We start from the raw sequence: 19,756 nt of genomic DNA on the forward strand, positions 1-19,756 counted from the left end.
CCAGCGCTCACTCCTACTGATCCCGGGCACCCTGTCCATCCCGCGCTCCTTTCTGCCCGGCGTTCTTGGTTAAAAAGGCGGGAAGGGAGGCGCGAGGCGTTGACCGCAACCCTGGAGGGAGATCCCAGGTGTAGGGGCCACAATCTGAGCGATGACACTTGGACTCTGCAAAGTTTAGAGCCGCTTTAACTGTGCTTTTCTCCACCACGCCTCCTAGCTTGGCACCGACCTTTCCCCTCTCCAGAGAGCGGCAGGGCGCCGGCCCGGCCGTTGCGCAACTCCCCCCCTCGAAAAGTGCCTGCTTGCCTCCCTTTCCCTGCCTGCCCTGTTCTAGTCGTTCCCTCCCTCCCGCCCGGACCGAGCCTTCTGTCTCCTTTTCGTCCCTCCCCTGTTTTTTTCTCCGGTTGAAAATCTGCAAAACCTTTCCGCAGACGTTGGCAACACAGTAGACTCGGTTGTGGATTTGAGGTTAGGAGTGGGGCTTAGATAAAACTGTGGCTTTTGTACCTCAGTGGTTTAGGGCTTTCTTGTGCCTTTGTCTCCACTCCCGATGATTTGTTTCATTTATTAAAAATAAGAATATGTTCTCCCTCTTCCCCTTTTTGGACCCCTTTATAAGGTGGAAATCAAGTGAAGAAAAGGGTGGGGAATCAGATCCCCATTATTCAAACCCTGACTATTCATACACTTTAACATAGGGTAATCAGGCCTGGGGTTATTTTTCTATTTATTTACATGGAAACGATCTAGTGAAATACAATGAACAGAGAATTCATTTGGGGGAGGTGTAAACATTGTTTGCATCGAAATGTGTTTTGACACTTTGGGCGAGCCCTGGTTTCAGAGTCTGTATCATTTGATTTGAGGGCCATTGTCTCTGGCCTGAAATACCAAACCATTGTCTGTCCTTATGCCCCCACATTCTACTACTGATGTTTATTTCTTTTTATTTACAGTCTTAATGTTCTTTAAGAGTCCCCCCTCCTGAATCGCAGTTACCGAGGGAAGGATGAGATCATAATATGTATTGAAAAAGAACCTGCTGTGGGATTCCAGAAACATGGCTAACTTCTGAAGGCCTATGTTCAGTATTTGGTTCTGGGCCTAGTTCTGCTGCTAATTGGCTATGTGACCTTGATTGTTCAATTTATTTAATCTCTTGAAACCTTGTTTATCTCACTTCAGGAAAGCTGGAATTAATAAGCTCCATCCACTGGCCAGTGAGTGCTAAAATCAGTGGTCAGTCTAGGCCCTCATCCTCCTGGACCTGTCAGCGGTATCAGACCAAACTGATCACTCTCTCCTTAAAATATGTTTTTCTTGAAGTTTTCCTCCTTCCTCCCTGCCCACTCCTTCTCAGTCTCCTTGATTGTCCCTCTTTATTTCTAAAAGCTAAGGTTTGCAATGCCTCAGGCCTCCTCTTGGACTCACTCTTTAGACACTCTCAGCTATAATATTTAACATCAATACCTTGATACAGACTCCATACTCACGCCTCCAACGTGGACTTGTCCTCTGAAATCCATATTCCCATATCCAGTTGCCTTGACATCCTCTGTAAAAGGCATCGTAGAGATAGCATGTTTAAAGCTGAACTCTTGATCTTCACCCCCAAACCTGTTGCTCCCCCAGTCTTGTCCATCTCAGCCAATGACAACCCTGTCTTTATACGCTCAGGCCCAGACCCTCGCAGTCAAACCTGTCTTCCACCTGCACTCTTGTCTAAACTACCGTCCCTTTAATTGGACTATAGTAATAGCCTCCTACCTCATCTGCCTGGTTTTTCCCTTGCCCTTCTGCGGTGTATTCTCCTCACAGCTGCCAGAGTAATCCTGTAAGTCGGTTATGTCCTGCGTTGGAACTAAACTGTCCAATGGCTTATTGCATTCGGAGTAAAATCCGAAGTCCTTACAGTGACCTAAAAGTGTGACTTAGTCTCTGATTCTTTTCTGGCTTCATCTCTTCCTTGCCCCCCACCGGCTGCCCACTGGCACTGCTGGCACACTGATCTTCCAGCTGTTACTCCAATATGCCAAGCACATCCCTGTTTTGGGGACTTCGCACTTACTAGTCTCTCCATCAGAAACGTTCCTTCCGCAGACAACCCATGGGCTGGCTCCTTCACTTCCTTCAGGCCTCTGCTCACTCAAATATCATCTTATCGAAGACACCTACCCTTGACCACTCGATAGTCAATAGCCACGTTCGACCCTATCCTTCCTGGTACTTCCTAACCCCTTACCTTGCTTTATCTTTCTCCACAGCCCTTGCCAGCTGACAGATATTTGTGGGGCTTTTTTTACCCCCTCTTCCCATCCTGTCTCCAGAATGGAAACTCCAAAGAGGGCAGAGATTTTGGTAGTTTTGATCGCTGCTGTGTCTCCAGTGCCGAGAACAGTGCTTGACGCGTGTCTTAGCCCCTTTGGGCTGATAAAATAAAACACCACAGACTGGGTGGCTTTTAAACACAGAGATTTATTTCTCACAGTTCTGGAGGTTGGAAGTCTGAGACCAGGGCGCCATTAGAATTGAGTGAAGGCTATCTTCCAGGTCATAGACCTCGTATTGTGTCCTCACCTTTTGGAGGGGACTAGGGAACTCTGTGGGGTCTCTTTTAGAAGGGTACTAATCCCATTCATGACCTAAACACTTCGCAGGGGCCCCACCTAATACCACCACACTGAACAGTAAGAGTCAACATATGAATTTAGTTGACGGTACAAACATCACATGGAAGGTCATTAACACATGTTTATTGAATGAATGAGTCTGAGGGGTGATATTTATAATATTTGGATCACAGGGTTAAAGTGAAGATCATTTCATGAGGCCATTTCATATGCTGGAAAGAACTTTGGTTTTGTAGTTAGAGAAACTTGGTTGCAAATCCTAGTTACATACCCACGAGTAGTATGACCTTCTCAGAAGGTCCATTTTCCACATTTGTGGGACGGACAAAATATAATAAATACCTCAAAGGTTTATTGTGAGTATAAGGCAAAATATAAATGTACATAAAGCATTTGGCCATGAGGAAGCTAAAAACAAGCAGTTTTGATAACTTGTGTCTGAGTGTGTTTTGTAAGCTCTAAAGCCACATATGGCACTAATATCACTGAAGATATTGTATACAGTGTGCGGCCATAAACTTTTCAGAGTCAGTGATTTCAGTGTTCGTAACATAATGCACTCAGAAAATGAGTAATTAGTGGCATTGATACCTCAGACCTATAGATTCTAATGGAAGTGATTGTCTGACATCCTGCATAATTTTCCCATGTCCTTTGGCCCTGCTAGGCCTAAGAAGGCAATGTATATTCTTATTACCTCAGTCTCTCGCAAAACCCTGTGCACAAATTCAACCGCTTAATTCACTCACTCTTAATCCAAGTAATTATCTGGTGAGAAGCTATCATGCTGTCATTTCTTCAGCATGGTCCTGCCTTATGAGTACCATTTATTTTAATTGAGCGCACGGGGACAGAGCGTAGAGATTCAAAGAGGAATATGCCATGCCCTTATCCTCAGGAGACTCAGGCTCCTGCAATACAGTATAGGCCAGCTTTAGGAGGTGTGTACAATGCAAACTGTTTGAGGACAAGAAGTCAGCTCCTACTGCAGTTAGAAGACACTAGGAAGTCAGACAATAGCATACTGATTATTTTTTTCATCTTGAGTTAATTTTTCCTTGACACTCCAAAGGTGTAGGCCATATTCTTGAGACTGAGTTAGCTTTGAGGCTTCTAGGGCACAGAAGGTTGTGAGGTGAGGGGACCTTGAGTCCCAGGCCCAGTTCTGTATACTTGTTCAGATTTAAAAGTTATAGACTACGGCACTGCTAGGTAAATGGAGGCAGCTTCAGAATCTCCCTGGGACTTCCTAAGCAGTCTTGCTTTGGTTGTGATGTACCCTTTCCCTGGTTTGCTACCCCCTCCTCAGTAATCATGCAGGCTCAGAACGACTTCAAGAACCCAGAAAGTCTTTTGCGCTTTTCCTTAGTCCACACCCCTCAACCAACATGGCAGCCCCGCCTCCCCGGGATCCCCGCTCCTCCACAGTTGGGTTCCTGAGTGGATGAGCTCAGCGCACCATGTGGGGTAAGAAGATGATCCCAGTGTGTGAGTTCTCAACGAGGTTAGAGTTGTCCTAAACCTGGAGAAGAGAACAATGTGCTTGACCATGGAACATGACATTTGAAGAAAGGGCTTCTTCACTGAAGTTGGCCATGGCCAGTAAATGTCTTTATTTTCCAGGGAAGTATAACGGCCTTGTATGTACCTACAGGACCAGGTTTTATTCATCTTTGCTTGGCACAGTGCCTCTCACACACAGTATATCAGTTATTTATCAGTTGCACATAGGTTTACTCTTGGGGAATATCTGTTAGTCTCACATGTGTTCATCAGGAATTCTGTAATATCAACAGAATTTGCACTATTTTATTTTATTATTTTTTAAAAATATTTTATTTATTTATTTGACAGAGAGACAGCCAGTGAGAGAGGGAACACAAGCAGGGGGAGTGGGAGAGGAAGAAGCAGGCTCCCAGCGGAGGAGCCTGATGTGGGGCTCGATCCCAGATCACCGGGATCACACCCTGAGCCGAAGGCAGACGCTTAACGACTGCACTACCCAGGTGCCCCTGCACTATTTTAGTTAAACATTTACTCATTAATAAATATTTACTGAGCACAGTCCTGGGCCTTGAGAATACGAAACAGAATACTACCTGTTTCCTGAACCCAGAATAAATTCTACTGATCTTTATTTATCTCCAGACTTACACAAAATTCAACCTGTTGTTTATCTTTGTTTAAACCCAAGACTCTCAACAAGGAACGAGAACTTTTTTTTGTAAATATAAACTATAGAAAAATAATTTAAGATGATTATTTCTATCTTCTCATCTCTCTTTACTTTTTTTAAAAAAAAGTTCTGCTTAACACAGTGTACAATTAAGTTCATTTATTTAATTCTTCAGTAGCCCTCAGGCTCCACAGTTTGTGGGGGCAAAGTTGGTTCAAACTCTGATCCCACAGAGGGTGACTTGAGCAAGGACACCTTGCAGCCTTTGGGAGAGGGTTATCCTTGCACCTTCTCTTTGGGCTTTGGGCTCCTTGCAGTTCCGTCACTTAAGGGAAGACGTGCTGACAGCCAGTTCTGCTCCTTCTGGAAATTTTCTACAGTGTCTAACACTTGTTCAGATGACTTTTCTCAGGAAAGCAGATTTCATGAGCCTCTCCATTTGCTCTTGGCCTATTGAAACACTGGCAGGTATGATTTAAGAATCCAAACAAGGAAACATTTAAAAGTACATGACACTAATTTGCAATGCAGTTTCCATCTCTGTCTTGGATTTTACATTGTCCCTGAAGCCTACAGTGGTCATTTGAATGATGCGTCAGCCACAAAGCAGGCTTTGTCTGATTTTTGTGGCATCCATTTGTTCTTGTCTTCCTTTTCTCCCTTACCCCAATATTCCCACGATCTCAAATACAACCGCTTGTGCCCTGTTTGAATGTCACACTTCTACTAAAAGTCTTGACATGAGATCACAAAGTAAGATTTTTCTTCCATCTCTGAAATCACTGAGGAAAAGATTCTGTTCTGTGTGTGGTCTATAGAATGGCTCAATTGGAGACTAAGGCCCAACGTTTCAACAGATAGTACTGCTCCTCGTCTCAAAGCAGTTGCTGGTGACTTTTCTGAGCTCAAGTGTCCTGGAGAAATCACACAGAATTAATTACAGGACTCCTTATATTTCATCAGTTTCTTCATTTATTTTAATGGGTTTTCCGTACATATATTACATCATGTCTGAGTTTACTCTTTTATGGTTATAAAATCCATCCATCTCTTTTGCATTATAGGGGGAAAAAGTGTAAATGAGTATCTCAGTAATTAAGAAATAATTCTTAATTAACTCTATTTATTTTACGTCTTGACATAAGGCTTTGCTGTGCCAAGGTCTCTGACCTAGTGGAAAATGTTTCCACCTGTGAAAAGCCTTTACATAAAATCTTTACAGTAGGTTGTAGAAATTTCAGCATGACAGAATAAAAGATTCCATGGCAGTTAATAAGAAATTAGAGGCTTACATAATCCATGGGTATGATAAATGAGGGATGTGATGTGAAGAAACTTTTAGAAGAAGAGTTGTTTTGAAATGTGTTTCTTTTTCTTTTTTTTTTTTTTTTAATATTTTATTTATTTGACAGAGAGAGAGACAGCCAGCGAGAAAGGGAACACAAGCAGGGGGAGTGGGAGAGGAAGAAGCAGGCTCATAGCAGAGGAGCCTGATGTGGGGCTCGATCCCATAACGCCGGGATCACGCCCTGAGCCGAAGGCAGACGCTTAACGACTGCGCCACCCAGGCGCCCCTGAAATGTGTTTCTTGTTCATTCAAACATTAATTCAGCCAACTTTTGCTAAGTGCCCTTTAGGGTACAGTGCTGGAGACTAGGGACACCACATTAAGACAAAGCCCACACCTTTAAACATACCACTGCTTAGGAAGAAAAAATATTTTGTGGTAGTATTTTTCTTTAGACTTTTATGTCTCTTGTTTTGTACTTGGGGCATTGCCTTTGAATGAGATTTTTAACAAGGGAGTAACTTGAAGACAGTAAATGATGTTAGAACGAAGGAAGGAGGAAGCCTAGAGTCTTGGTAAGAGCACACTTTGTTTTCCGCTTCTCATATATGCATCATACCAAAAGCTGTGAGGGGCAGAGGCGGTTTTCGCCTAAACTGATTATGAATTTAGAATAGCAAAGAGGATTTTACACCTGATGAGTTGGCAATATATAATTTCTTTTACAAAGAATCCTTTCCATTTGAAGGAAATAATGTCTGGAGAGCACTGGGGAATGGGAAAATCACCACTGCTATAGATATTTTTCGATTTTCTTGTCTTTTCTCTTACCCTATAATAATTTACTTTTCCTCCAGTTAGCAGGACTAAGTACGTGGATTACCACCCCAATATGGCAGTGCTTGGATGTAAAGTACAATGGCAAAAAAAAGCTTAGTAAGGCAGAAAGGGTTTCCCCGGGGCATATCCCCAAAATGCGTAAGCATGTATCTAGATTCGATATTTGGGTAATGTAGAGGATATAAGATTTTATCTATGCATTTTTCAATTTTGATTAAATTATTATTAAATTTTTGAAAAAGTAAATTACACTTTGGGCTTTACTTCTAGTTCCTCAGCTACTATATGGCGAGAAGCTGGATTGTTTGGTTTTTGCTCTATGTGCCTGCGAACTGCTGCAAAAGTAAAACTGTCTGTAGTCATTTTAATAACCATGTAGCCGTACTTTAAAGGATAATTACACAAGACAATGTTTATGTAGGTGACTTAGTATAAAACTTTACAGTGTTCGGGCTTCTCATTAGAAAAAGATGTAAGTCACTTGGCTAGTTACTATCACTTAAGGCAGAAATATCTTAAGGAAATGCAGCTAGCTCCGCAAGAGCTTTGATCACATAGATGAATAAAGTAGCCTCATTTACAATATACACAAAAATCTAAAGGCCTGAATGCCCACTGCTAATGAAATGGTTACCTAAGTGCTGAGCGATCCAAGCAACAAAATCTTATGTAGCACTACAATTATACTTATGAAAGCTTTATTAACATTATTATGCTGTCATAGATAGTACACGATAAATATCTTAGTCCTCACTTTGAAATATTTGTTAGTTCCAGTGGGTTAGATTTTTTTTTTTTATCTTAATATTTAAGGCCTAGAAATTGGCCTGAAACATGGAATATATCCCAACAGAAATTCCATTTAGACAAGAAAACCATTCAAAGTATTTAACTTGTTGGAGAATATGTAAAAGTCTTAAGAGAGCTATGTCATCAACTTTGTGGTATTTAGTTTATGTAAATAGCTGCTTTTACTTGGCAGAATTAATTTAAAATATAAGCCCGTAGGAACACAGCTAATTATCTAATTTGTGCTTTGAACTATAGTTTGACTGCAAATGAGGTACTTTGGAATAACTTCATCACCTATGATAACTCTTACTCCAATCTACCCTTTTGGTTTCCTGCATCTGTTTCTGCAATCTCCTCAAGCAAAGGAGACACCATTTGCTTCCCCTGAGAATTAGTGTAGGATTTTAGTGATGAATGCCCAGGGCATGGATAGTGTTGAGAATTTTAGGTTTTAATAAAACTTTGGATTTACAACTGCTAAGAGATCACAAAGAGAAGTGATTAGCTTTGTTTAATCCTTATGTTATTACATTGGGGATAATGAAAGTTCAGTTTTTATGGAACATAATGCTAGACTTTTCCATCGATGGATTATATTTTCAAAATCACATGGGATTAGTTCTTTCCAGACAACATAAATATTGCTTTTAATATTCAATGTGACCTTGCAAATAATTAAAAGATTGATTAGTCTTCACTGTTACCTTTGACTTAACTAAATACATCTTAGAGTGGATAGCATATTCGTTGTTATATTTTTAGGACCTGGGCAATGTTCCTGATTTTATGCAGATGCCATGGCTCCATATATAAAGGACATTCACTAAAAAGGTAATTTGAAAAGTATCATTAAATCATTTTAATTTCCTATATTCAGCGGCATGTGAAATTTTAAGAATGAGAGGATATATAGATACACATGTATGTATCTGTATCTACAGCTATAACTACATAAAACTATTTGCTTGACATAGTCACTAAAATAAATAACTCAACATTTGAGAGGGCTTTATTCGTCACTTCGATGTGGTTCTAAGGAGAGAAGGCAGTTGTCATTAGATGAAAGAATATTTTAAAATATAGCCACTGTTGGGGCGCCTGGGTGGCACAGCGGTTAAGCGCCTGCCTTCAGCTCAGGGCGTGATCCTGGCATTTTGGGATCGAGCCCCACATCAGGCTCCTCCACTATGAGCCTGCTTCTTCCTCTCCCGCTTCCCCTGCTTGTGTTCCCTCGCTGGCTGTCTCTATCTCTGTCGAATAAATAAATAAAATCTTTAAAAAAATATATATATAGCCACTGTTAACCCACTGGCGTATTTGGGTTGATTTCCAGTCAGAGAGTTAAGATTGTCCCGGTCGTTGGCTCTCCTCACCCTGGGTGTTCTGTAGCACAGGGCACATCCTATTAGAAGATCTTCGTCGAGTCAGGATGAGATCTGTAGCTGCGGAACCACATAAGCTGCTGACCATACTTGAACCAAACCCAGGACTCTGGCCTCGTTTTCATAGTGCTGTGATTTATTGGGCTAACCAAGAAAGCCTTTGCAGTTGGATACTGAGGTAACTTGAAGTGACATCACTGACTACCTCTCTTTTAATTATTAAAAATGTATCTCCGATTAAAAAGGCTAAGACCCTTAGAAGTGTTGTTGTTTAAGATCTTTAAGCTGAAGAAGAGCTTTGATTACTGGCCTGCATGTAGTTATTATGTACACTTAGTTTTATTGTTGATGCATTTCAGAATACATTAAGAGTTAGGAGGTCTGTATTTTTTTTTTTTAAGTAGGCTCCACGCCCAGTGTGGAGCCCAATGCCGGCTTGAACTCATGACCCTGAGATCAAGACCTGAGCTGAGATCAAGAGTCCACGCTTAACCCAGTGAGCCACCCATGCGCCCCAGATCTGTACTTTAGATATGATTATTACCCACTAGGAGGAGCTGTATCCCCTTTTAAAAAATTAGTTACCCAGCGAATGTAAAGCAAAAAGAAAGCAAGGTATCAGACTTACCAAAACTTACGAACCCCAGGTATTGGTAGTAAATGTTATTTGTACATCATCTTTCACTTTGGAATCATGAAATGTCAATCACTCCACAAAAGTTTGTACTGCTCTTGCTGTGTGGCAGACCTAGAGTCAGATATCACAAACAAGGTCCGTGATGCTAATGCTTCTTAGATGAGAGGGTGGAAAGAGAAAGATTTGGGGGAGGGAGTTTCCTTCAATAGAAGTAACAGTTGGGGGTCGCCTGGGTGGTTCAGCCAGTTAAGCGTCTGCCTTTGGCTCAGGTCGTGATCTCAGGGTCTTGGGATCCAGCCCCGCCTGGCATCTGTCTCCCTGCTCAGCAGGGAGTCTGCTTCTCCCTCTCCCTCTGCCCCTCCCTCTAGGCCCTGCTCTCTCTCTTACTGTCTCTCAAATAAATAAATAAAATCTTCAAAAAAATTTTAAAAAAGAAGTAATAGTTGAAGCTATGACTGGGAAGGATTCCCGTACAAGGGATGGGAATGGATATGCGGGACAATCGGGTTAAGTTAGGGAAAAGGAAAGAGGGGAGGTAGTGGAGGCAAAGGAGGAGGGGGAGGGGAAGGGAAGGGCAGAACCTGGATAGTGCAGTGTCACCGGAGCCCAGGCAGGGAGGACTTTAAGAAAGTGTTGTGGAGTCGGGGAGGAGTGTGGGGCCGAGGTCAGATGTCCCTGAGTAGGTAGAGGAGAGTGAAAACAGAAAACAAATGTTGTGCTTGGTTAGAAAGAGGACTAGTGGGTATACATTCTAATTATGTACACTCAATAATCATTCTTTGGCCAGTTAATAGGAGTGGTTTAGCAGAGCATTCAGAGCTTTGCAGGTACTGTCTGATGACCCATGTCATGAACCACACACACAAATCCACGTATAGTGTGACACCACCGATGACGGCAGGCAAGGAGTGGGAAGAGCAGGTCTTCATCCTGCCTCTGTCATTAATAAGCTGCAGGACCCTGGACAAGTCACTGAGCCTCTTTCTACCCTAACTTCTTCTTCCGTAAATGAGGTGGTTGGATTAGGTCAAGATGTCCTAATTTGGTGACCAAAGATGGGTTTTAGGGAATCTGAGATGCCCCTAAAATTATAAGCAAAAACCGTTTTTCCCCCTAAAGAGAGGATCCATAGTTTTCTCAGATTCCCCGAAGAATATCTTAAAAAGATAAGACTCACTGGATTAGGTGATCGCTAGAGTCCTGTCTACTGTAGAATTCTAGAATCTGGAATCTCTAGCTTTCACCACTCTGTAGTATTCTGCATGGAGTATCTCAGTAAGACACCATGGAATTAATTAGAGCTTCTGAAAGTTCATTGATTAGACCAGTCCTCTCTAGAGATTATTTAGAAAATCCAGAGAATTTTGAAGATTAAAACATCTTTTCTTGAATGGCCCTCATATATTTTTATTAGGACCCAACCGTTAAGTCTCTGTTGACGTCAGTTATTAGCTGTGCCTCTGACGGGCGTAAACACCGGTAGTGGCTGCAGCCACTTAACTGTTGTCCGGGGATGCCATCACCTTTCGTGTACTTGCCTCTAACAGGAAAAAAAAAAAGGGGGATCCTTGGATGTAAACGTGATCAGAGAGATGGCGGCGGGGTGTGTCTTCTGGCAGGTGCGTGCGCACCGTCAGCCCTGCTGGGGGCGCCATCCTCCGGAGTGCGCTGCTGCCCTTGACAAGATAGCCAGGGGGACTGGCGTCGATGTGAAAATAGCCATTGTCACCGGAGATGACGTAATGGGACATTACTGACGTTTACGTGATATGTTCCGAAGCAAGAAGCCCTCGTATCATGTGATAAACTGTTATGATGGTTTAATTTGGTCTGATTCAATTTTGGTATAGCTCGTAGGACTGAGCACAAGAAATTCCTTTCTGATCTATGTTATGGTATAGATCTGCTCTGTCAGCTGCCTCAATTGGTTATCTGTTTATCTATTTATTTTTTTGGTTATCTATTTATGTTTATAAACTACCTTATGCGTGTGGTATTAAAGATCTGTTGAGTAACGAATCAAGGCGACCTTTAAAATGACTTTGGACCCTGCTTTGGACATGGAGGTTTACACTGAGACTGTGCTTCTTACACACATGAAGTTCTTTAGTACAAGTCATTACCTACCTTTCTACTCTTAACCTCGTTTTGTTGGTTCCAGCTGGTGGATTTCGCTGCACGTGATACATTCTGTGTCACAACAGGAAGGGAAGTGAAATCAGTAAATTCTTCTACGAGCCCTTGGGCTTGAAAAGCTCCATGCTTCAGGCAAACATTGTGCTTTTTATTGGCGCTGTTTCCTTGATACTGTCTGAGTTTAGCTCCCTGTGAGATGTCAAAGATGTAGGATCCTGCTTGTGAAATACGAACACTTTTGCAGGTCCCTGGTTATTTGTAATATCGATACTGGCTGTCAGGAATACACAAAAAAATCAATTGACTGTTCAAGTGTAAACAGAGCAGATCTGCCGATTAGCTTTACCCTTGCCATCCCTGGCGTGGGCCTCCTAAAGGTACTGTCGGCACAGCTCCGAGTTATGACTGGGGACAGCTAGGTGGAGGTGACCTTCAGGGCTGTCTTATTTCCATGTAGACAGTGTATTTTCATTCGTCTGTTTCCTTCTTCTAAAGAAGAGGTTCTTATTTTTATACTACCAAGAAAGTAACTGCTCTGAGTGAATTTGCCACCATAACTCTCTGTTGATATATTTTATTTTATTTTTTAATTTTTTAAAATATTTTATTTATTTGTTTGATGGAGAGAGAGATAGCCAGTGAGAGAGGGAACACAAGCAGGGGGAATGGGAGAGGAAGAAGCAGACTCCCAGAGGAGGAGCCTGATGTGGGGCTCGATCCCCAAACGCCGGGATCATGCCCTGAGCCGAAGGCAGACGCTTAACGACTGAGCCACCCAGGTGCCCCATGTTGATATATTTTAAATGTGACGTAACATTAGCACAGGGCAGACTTCAGCCTTAACGGTCCCCATGTGGTGACAAACATGCTAACTCTTTTATTTCATTTTTTTAAAAGATTTTACGTATTTATTTGAGAGAGAGAGAGAAGGCGAGCACAAGGAGGGGAAAGAGGCACAGAGGGAGAGGGAGAAGCAGACTCCCCACTGAGCAGGGAGCCCAATGCGGGGCTCGATTCCAGGACCCTGGGATCCTGACCTGAGCCAAAGGCAGACGCTTCACCAACTGAGCCACCCCGGCGCCCCCAAACATGCTAACTCTTATCCAAGAGAATTCCACTGTAGACCTGTTTTTCTCTTATGGAAAGGAAAATAGCTTTTATTAAATAAAATTAAATTTTATTTAAAAAATTAAAGCTATAAAATAGCTTTTATTATTTATTAAAATAGATTTTTAATTTGTTTAATTTGTTTATAGAAAATAAGTATGGAAACCGTAATACCTTGAGGAGCACGTCGCAGCCTGGGAATATCAAAGTTGGACCTTTAGAGCCTTAATCCTGCCTGCTCCCCGTTGGAATAATAAATGAACACAGTGTAAAACATACTCGTCATAATATATAACCTGTTCTTATGTGTTATATATTACATATATGTTTTACATTACATATACCATAGCGTAACACCAAACTGCATATTGGCAAAGTTGCTTTTTGGCTTTGGCGCCGCTGCATGCCACCGACAGGCTTCAGAGTAATGGAAAGTGTCCGAGGCAGCTTTAGAGCCTCTGCAAGCCGATTACATGCTCTTTTTATGAGTAACCATATCTAAGCAGCTTCAGCTGATGCTATGGGAGTTCACAAAATTTCCGGTGCTTTGTCCTATTTCCCACAACTCTAACCTGACCTCCTTTTTTGGGAGGGCATAGAGATCACCTTGTCACCGTGTTCTCTCCTGCTTTGGTGGTTAGCTGGGGAAAACATGCCTGCATCAGGAGTCCCTGAGCACAAAACTTCATGATCACGCAGGGAGAAAAAACAAAACAAAAAACAAAACAAAACTCATGTCTTTCAGGGAAATGTATTGGTAACCTTTATTTATTTTTTAAAGATTTTTATTTATTTATTTGAGAGAGTGTGAGCGAGGAGAGAGAGCACGAGTGGTGGGGAGGGAGGCAGGAGGAGAAGCAGACTGACTCCTGCTGAGCAGGGAATCCGATGTGGGGCTCCATCCCAGGAGCCTGGGATCATGAACTGAGCCACCCCGGCGCCCCTATTGATAATTTTTATTCTTAACCTTGACTTGATGGGAAGCATGACTCTTTGCTGGAAATAAATTCCTTGAGGACCTTTCAAATTTGGTAAGTCACTTTGCAAGAACAAGAAGAGATTATGTATTTACAACAATCCTTAGATAGATAGTGTCAGTGTCCTGTTTTAAAGATGAAGAAACTCAGAGAAGCACGGAGAAGCCAAGTGGTTTGTCTAGGGTCAAAAGCCCACACGTTTCACTCAGCCTTTCTTTGGTTCAGGTTCCTTGTCTATACAATGGGGGTTATAATACCTGCTTTACAGGGTTGTTTGGAAAACCAAATGAAACATTGTGTGAAAAGTGCCTGAAACAGAACACCTTTTTCAATGCATATTAATTTCTTTATTCCAATAGTGAAATGTATAGGATTCTGCTTATATATCACATGTGTTTCTTGTTTTAGCTTGTGTAATCAAAAGTAAGCTCTTCATGAATGAAAGTTTAAAATATTTTCTTGCAAACTGTTTATAGAAGGAGATGCTGCAAGAATCTGCTATCACAGATATGGAGAGTGGGAAGTGTCCAGACACCATTAAAAGCATGAATGTGTAGCGCTGGTAAGGGCTTTTCTTTTATGTTCTTTATTCATCCCTCCCTCCCTCTCTCCCTTCCATCGTACCTTCCTTTGGCATGTAGTTGGACACATGTGGCTTCAAAGCATTGATTGTTTAAAAAGCCTTTCTTCCAAGTGCCCAGTAACAGCAGAAACTCTTCGGAGTATCAAAGGGACTTTCTCAAGAACCACCGCAGTTTTTAATGTCCAGGGCCGAGAGTAAAGGAAGCAGAAATTCTCTGACAACCATTCGTTGCTACCATGGTGTCCCCTTGGTATATCTAAACCAATAGCAGGACAGAAAAAGGAATTCAACTTTAACCCTTGGGAGTTAAGGATTGTTGGTTCTAGAGGTTGGAGGGTTCCATGGACTTCATGCTTCAGTTGCTTTACTGAGCACTGCAAGGTACAGGTGTGTGCTGTGGGCTGGGGACACACAGGTCAGTAAACTTCTGGGCTGGCCCTGCAGGAAATGGTAGTGTAGCTAAGAAGGGAGATGTGCTGTGATCCTCTGTCTGCCTCTCGCTGCCCCACGAGCTCCTTGTGAGCTGAGGATTCTACTTTATTTCTTTTTATAATAATTTTTTGTTATGTTATATTAGTCACCATACAGTACATCCCCAGTTTTTGATGCAATGTTCCATGATTCATTATTTGCGTATAACACCCAGTGTTCCATGCAATACGTGCCCTCCTTACTACCCATCACCGGCCTATCCCAATCCCCCAACCCCTCCCCTCTGAAGCCCTCAGTTTGTTTTGCAGTGTCCATAGTCTCTCATGATTCATTCCCCCTTCTGTTTACCCCCCCTTCATTCTTCCCTTCCTTCTCCTACCGATCTTCCTGCTATTTCTTATGTTCCATAAATGAGTGAAACCATATGATAATTGTCTTTCTCTGCTTGACTTATTTCACTTAGCATAATCTCCTCCAATCCCGTCCATGTTGCTGCAAATGTTGGGTAATCGTTCTTTCTGATGGCTGAGTAATATTCCATTGTATATATCTTCTTAACCCAGTCATCCGTCGAACCGCATCTCGGCTCCTTCCACACTTTTTACCTGCGAATGCCTCCTGTCTGTCTGCCACAGGGTCCTGTCCTGAGAAGGCTTGCGATAAAAGGACCCTGACCAAAACAACTAAGTGTAGTGAGTTAGACGGAAAAGCCAAGAGTAGATTTGGGAGTAACAAACACTTGTTTTGTAGAAAGCCTGCGGCTGTTTTTCAGTGCCGTTCATTTTAACCTAACACACATACCCCCCCTCTTCCTCTCTCTGCTTAACCACAGATGTTCCAACGTCTGGTGGAAGTTCTTCCTCTTGCACCTCCCCTGAATTCACGTAGCACTTCGTTCATTCCTGGGGCACTTGGTTCCCAGTGAGGAGACATAACCAGACACGCTCCCTCCACCCACGTCCCTGGCTCCTGGTCACAGCGTCCTTGTACCTCATCGGTGCACAGTACGTGCTGAGTCTAATGAAGAATGGGGGGTGGATCATGGAGATGTGACATCGAGAGCGGCTGTGGAAATGCAATCAGGCAGGATTAGGATTGAGCAGAGAGCAGACTAGCAGGTGTTTCTGAGAGCAACAGTTAACTTCCTTTTACATATAGGAACTCCTTCAAAGTGACAGTGGTGAGCCGATAAATAAAATGGTACCTGAAATACGTGGACCTGTTGGTTCACAAAAACAGAGACTTTAATTTTTTTTTTTTTTTTTTTTTTAAAGAAGGAAGGAAAAATCACGAGGAAACCTATCTGTCTCAGCCTGGGGTTCATTGTGGGGGAATGAGGGAACAGCGTCTCCCCTGAGAATCTGTGATCATAGACCTGCCTTCACACAGGTTGGTGATCCCATGTATACTACTTCTATGGTTTGGGAAACTACAGTCCAAGTAATTTATTTGGTAATTTACTTATAGGAGTTCATGGTTGCTAGTAGCACCAGGACCTCTGACAGAAGCAATTGCAAATCCCAGATGTTTCCTTAGAAGAGGTTGCTCCACAGATAAAGCCTCATTCAACCTAAAAGGAGTCCACAATTTCAAAACCTCTATCAATGTCTACGGAAATCACAAGTTGGAATGATTTGATGCAGAAGGGAATTAACATGTTGAAGATGCTTAAAGAAATAAACATGGAATAAAAACCTGAGTAAAGAACAAGAAACAATCAGAGATCTAGATGGATTTGGATAAAAACCAAATGAACTTCAATTAATTAAGTACATAATCATTGAAGTAAAAATTCAGTGGATCAGTGAAACAGCAGGTTAGATACAATTAATGGAAGGTTAAAGAACTAGAAAATGGATTTGAGAAAATTATCTAGAATGCAGCCCAGGGAAAAGAGATGGAAAGTCAGAGAGAAGTTAGAAATATGTGGATAGAATAATAAGGTCTAACATTCTGTGTGGTTTAGAGCTCTGGAAGAGGGGGAGATAAAGAATGGGGAGAAGTAATGTCCAAAGAGCATTTTTCAAGGTTGAGGAAGCATATATACCCATAGAATCAAGGAGAATTGATCACTCCCAAACAGATTAAACAAAAAGAAATCCAAACCAGATATATCACAGTGCAACTGTCTAAAAACCTGAAACTAAGATCATCAGAGCATGTAAGGGAAAAGACAACACAACAAGGTCAACAATTAGACTGATAGCAAACCTCCCAGTAGTAAAATTATTGGATGCCAGCAGATTGTGAGGTGGCATCCATGAGGTCAATGAGCATCATTCTAGAATTGGGTGCCTGGATAAACCATTATAGAATGGAGGTAATGCTGACCAAATACTTGATGAACAGACCTATAGGAAAAGAGGATTAAGGGGAAAAAAAATGAAGGATGTATTTAGGAGAGTGTTTTTACCCATGTTGTTTTTTTTTTTTATTTTTTTAAAGATTTTATTTATTTATTCGACAGAGATAGAGACAGCCAGCGAGAGAGGGAACACAAGCAGGGGGAGTGGGAGAGGAAGAAGCAGGCTCATAGCGGAGGAGCCTGATGTGGGGCTCGATCCCATAACACCGGGATCACGCCCTGAGCCGAAGGCAGACGCTTAACCGCTGTGCCACCCAGGCGCCCCCACCCATGTTATTTTTTTAATGTTATTTATTTACTTTTTTATTTATTAATGTATTTGAGAGAGGGAGCGCAAGAGACACAGCACCAGCGGGGGGGAGGGGTAGATGGAGAGGTAGAAGCAGACCCCCCACTGAGCAGGGAGCCAGACGCAGGGCTCCATCCCAGGACCAGGGGATCATGATCTGAGCCGAGGGCAGATGCTTAACTGACTGAGCCCCCAGGTGCCCCTTACGCACATTCTTTTATGCCTGGCATTACTTGAGGCATATTTGAATCCTTGAGCAAAATGATACATTGGCAGTTTTTTGGTTCTAATCAAAAGCTTTAATCTGACCCAGTTTAAAAACAGTAACAGTCACATCCTGTTTCTCAAAGAGCAAGACCCTGGACCTTGGTGCTGACATCATTCTGATTAGGTGTTGTGTTTATCAGCTTTGTTTTACTTACTAACACACGGTTAATTTTCTTTGGCCATTACAGAATGTATTTTCAGGTGCCAATTTGTTAACTTTAAAATATTAAAAGCGAGTTTAAATAAATAAATTGCTTTCCTGTTTGAGGCTTGATAAGGTCTAGTGTACCTAAAGGCACACAATGAATTTTAAATTCCATGTCGTAGAACTGTGATGTTCCATTAAAAAAAAAAAAATGGTGGACTACTTTGTTGTAGTTGTTAACTGAATTATTTAGAGATGCAGTATGAAATGGATTGATAAACTGATAATGGTTGGTGTAATAACTGCTGCACCTTTATATTAAAACCTCCGGGGTTTATACTCAATACTTTGGAATCTTTTAGAATCAAGGTCATTGGAAAAGTACAGTTTGAGGACCCTTCTGCATGTTTGGGGACTATTTTGCCTATATTAATTTTTCTATATAGTTATTTTTTTCTAAAATCGGGTGGATTAGCCTTTTCCTGGTCAAAATCCTAATTCCTTGTGTAACTCTATTTAATTTCTTAGGAAATTGAGGTTCTTTGTTGTTATATATTCTCAAGTCAAATCAAGCTTCTCAAGGGTACGGCAGCCTCTTTCCCTGCATATGGAGAGATGATAATTGTGTTATAGAGTCAAAAGGAAGATCCATATTTAACGCTTCTTGGATCCCCCCGCCCCACTCACCATCCAGAATGAACCGAGTGCACAACTTTGCCATAATGAAGTTGTGTTCTGTAGTTTCAAGTCCGCACTCTGCCCTGAGAGGCTGCTTCTAAAGCCAGATCCCTTCATACTGATTCTCAAATCCATGTCCCCTTTGGGTCTTGCCTCTTCCCGCCAGCAGACTCCGCCTTCCCTTCCTTTTCAAATCAGTTTATCTCTTACAGCCTAGCTTTTACTGAAATTGACCTTTATTTTCCTCTTTTCTTCTTCCAGCCATGAAGTAGTGTCCTTTGTAATCTTGGTTTTGCAGTATTTTGAGCAAATTGTACCCTGTGGGTACTCAAGAGATTTCCAGTATTTATCATTATCTCTTACTACTTGTGTGACTTTGGGAGGTTTCATGATCTCTGAGCATCTGCTTTTTCTTGTTTGCATCCACATAGGTTATTATGGAGATTAAATAAGAGAATGCAGGGGAAACACTTGATGCAGTGTCTGGAAGGCCCCAATAAACATGTTACTTGAGATATGATGAATATTAGGAAAGGGAATATTGAGGGAGCTTTATAGCTGGGGGCCCTCACCTGTGCTGAAGGGGACAATAAAGGTCCTCCAGAGGAAGTGGCATTTAAAGTTGAGATGTTCAGGGTGAATATAATTTGTGTTCTGGAAAAAAATATAAGGTTCCAAGTAAAAGAAACTAGAATGCATATTCCAGGGCTTGAAGGCATATTCCTGAAGGAATATAGGAACTGTGAAGTCCCAAATGGTGGGACGGAGAGAAAGAGCTGGAGGGTGGTGAAAGGTGGGCCTTGGGGAAGTAGGCAGGAGCCAGAGGGTGGAGGACTCTGAAGGTCATGGTTAGGATTTTATACTTTACCTGACCACAAATAAAAAAACACTAAAGAAAGGTAAAAGAAGGGAAATGACAAGATCAATGTAAGTTCTAAAGAGACCAATCTCTGGGCACCTGGGTGGCTCAGTCCATTGGGCATGTAACTCTGGGTTTCTGCTCAGGTCATGATCTCATGGGTTGTGAGGTCG

General features: G+C 42.0%; 1 protein-coding gene across 10 annotated transcripts in view; it reads left to right on the top strand.

Moving 5' to 3' along the window:
- The first annotated feature begins 8,486 nt into the window (after positions 1-8,486).
- Positions 8,487-19,756, top strand: part of LRAT (lecithin retinol acyltransferase) — a 123,309-nt gene continuing 112,039 nt past the window's right edge. For 9 of the 10 annotated variants that reach the window (XR_005833910.1, XR_005833911.1, XM_008685510.2 and 6 more), the window contains exons 1-3: positions 8,487-8,557; positions 14,442-14,527; positions 16,255-16,369. The gene's annotated coding sequence lies outside the window, so the exon portion shown is untranslated. The remainder of the gene's footprint in view (positions 8,558-14,441; positions 14,528-16,254; positions 16,370-19,756) is intronic. The other variant, XM_040626382.1, reaches the window with a different exon arrangement.

The sequence above is a fragment of the Ursus maritimus genome, unplaced genomic scaffold, assembly GCF_017311325.1.
Source record: "Ursus maritimus isolate PB19 unplaced genomic scaffold, ASM1731132v1 scaffold_11, whole genome shotgun sequence".
NCBI classification, from domain to species: domain Eukaryota; kingdom Metazoa; phylum Chordata; class Mammalia; order Carnivora; family Ursidae; genus Ursus; species Ursus maritimus.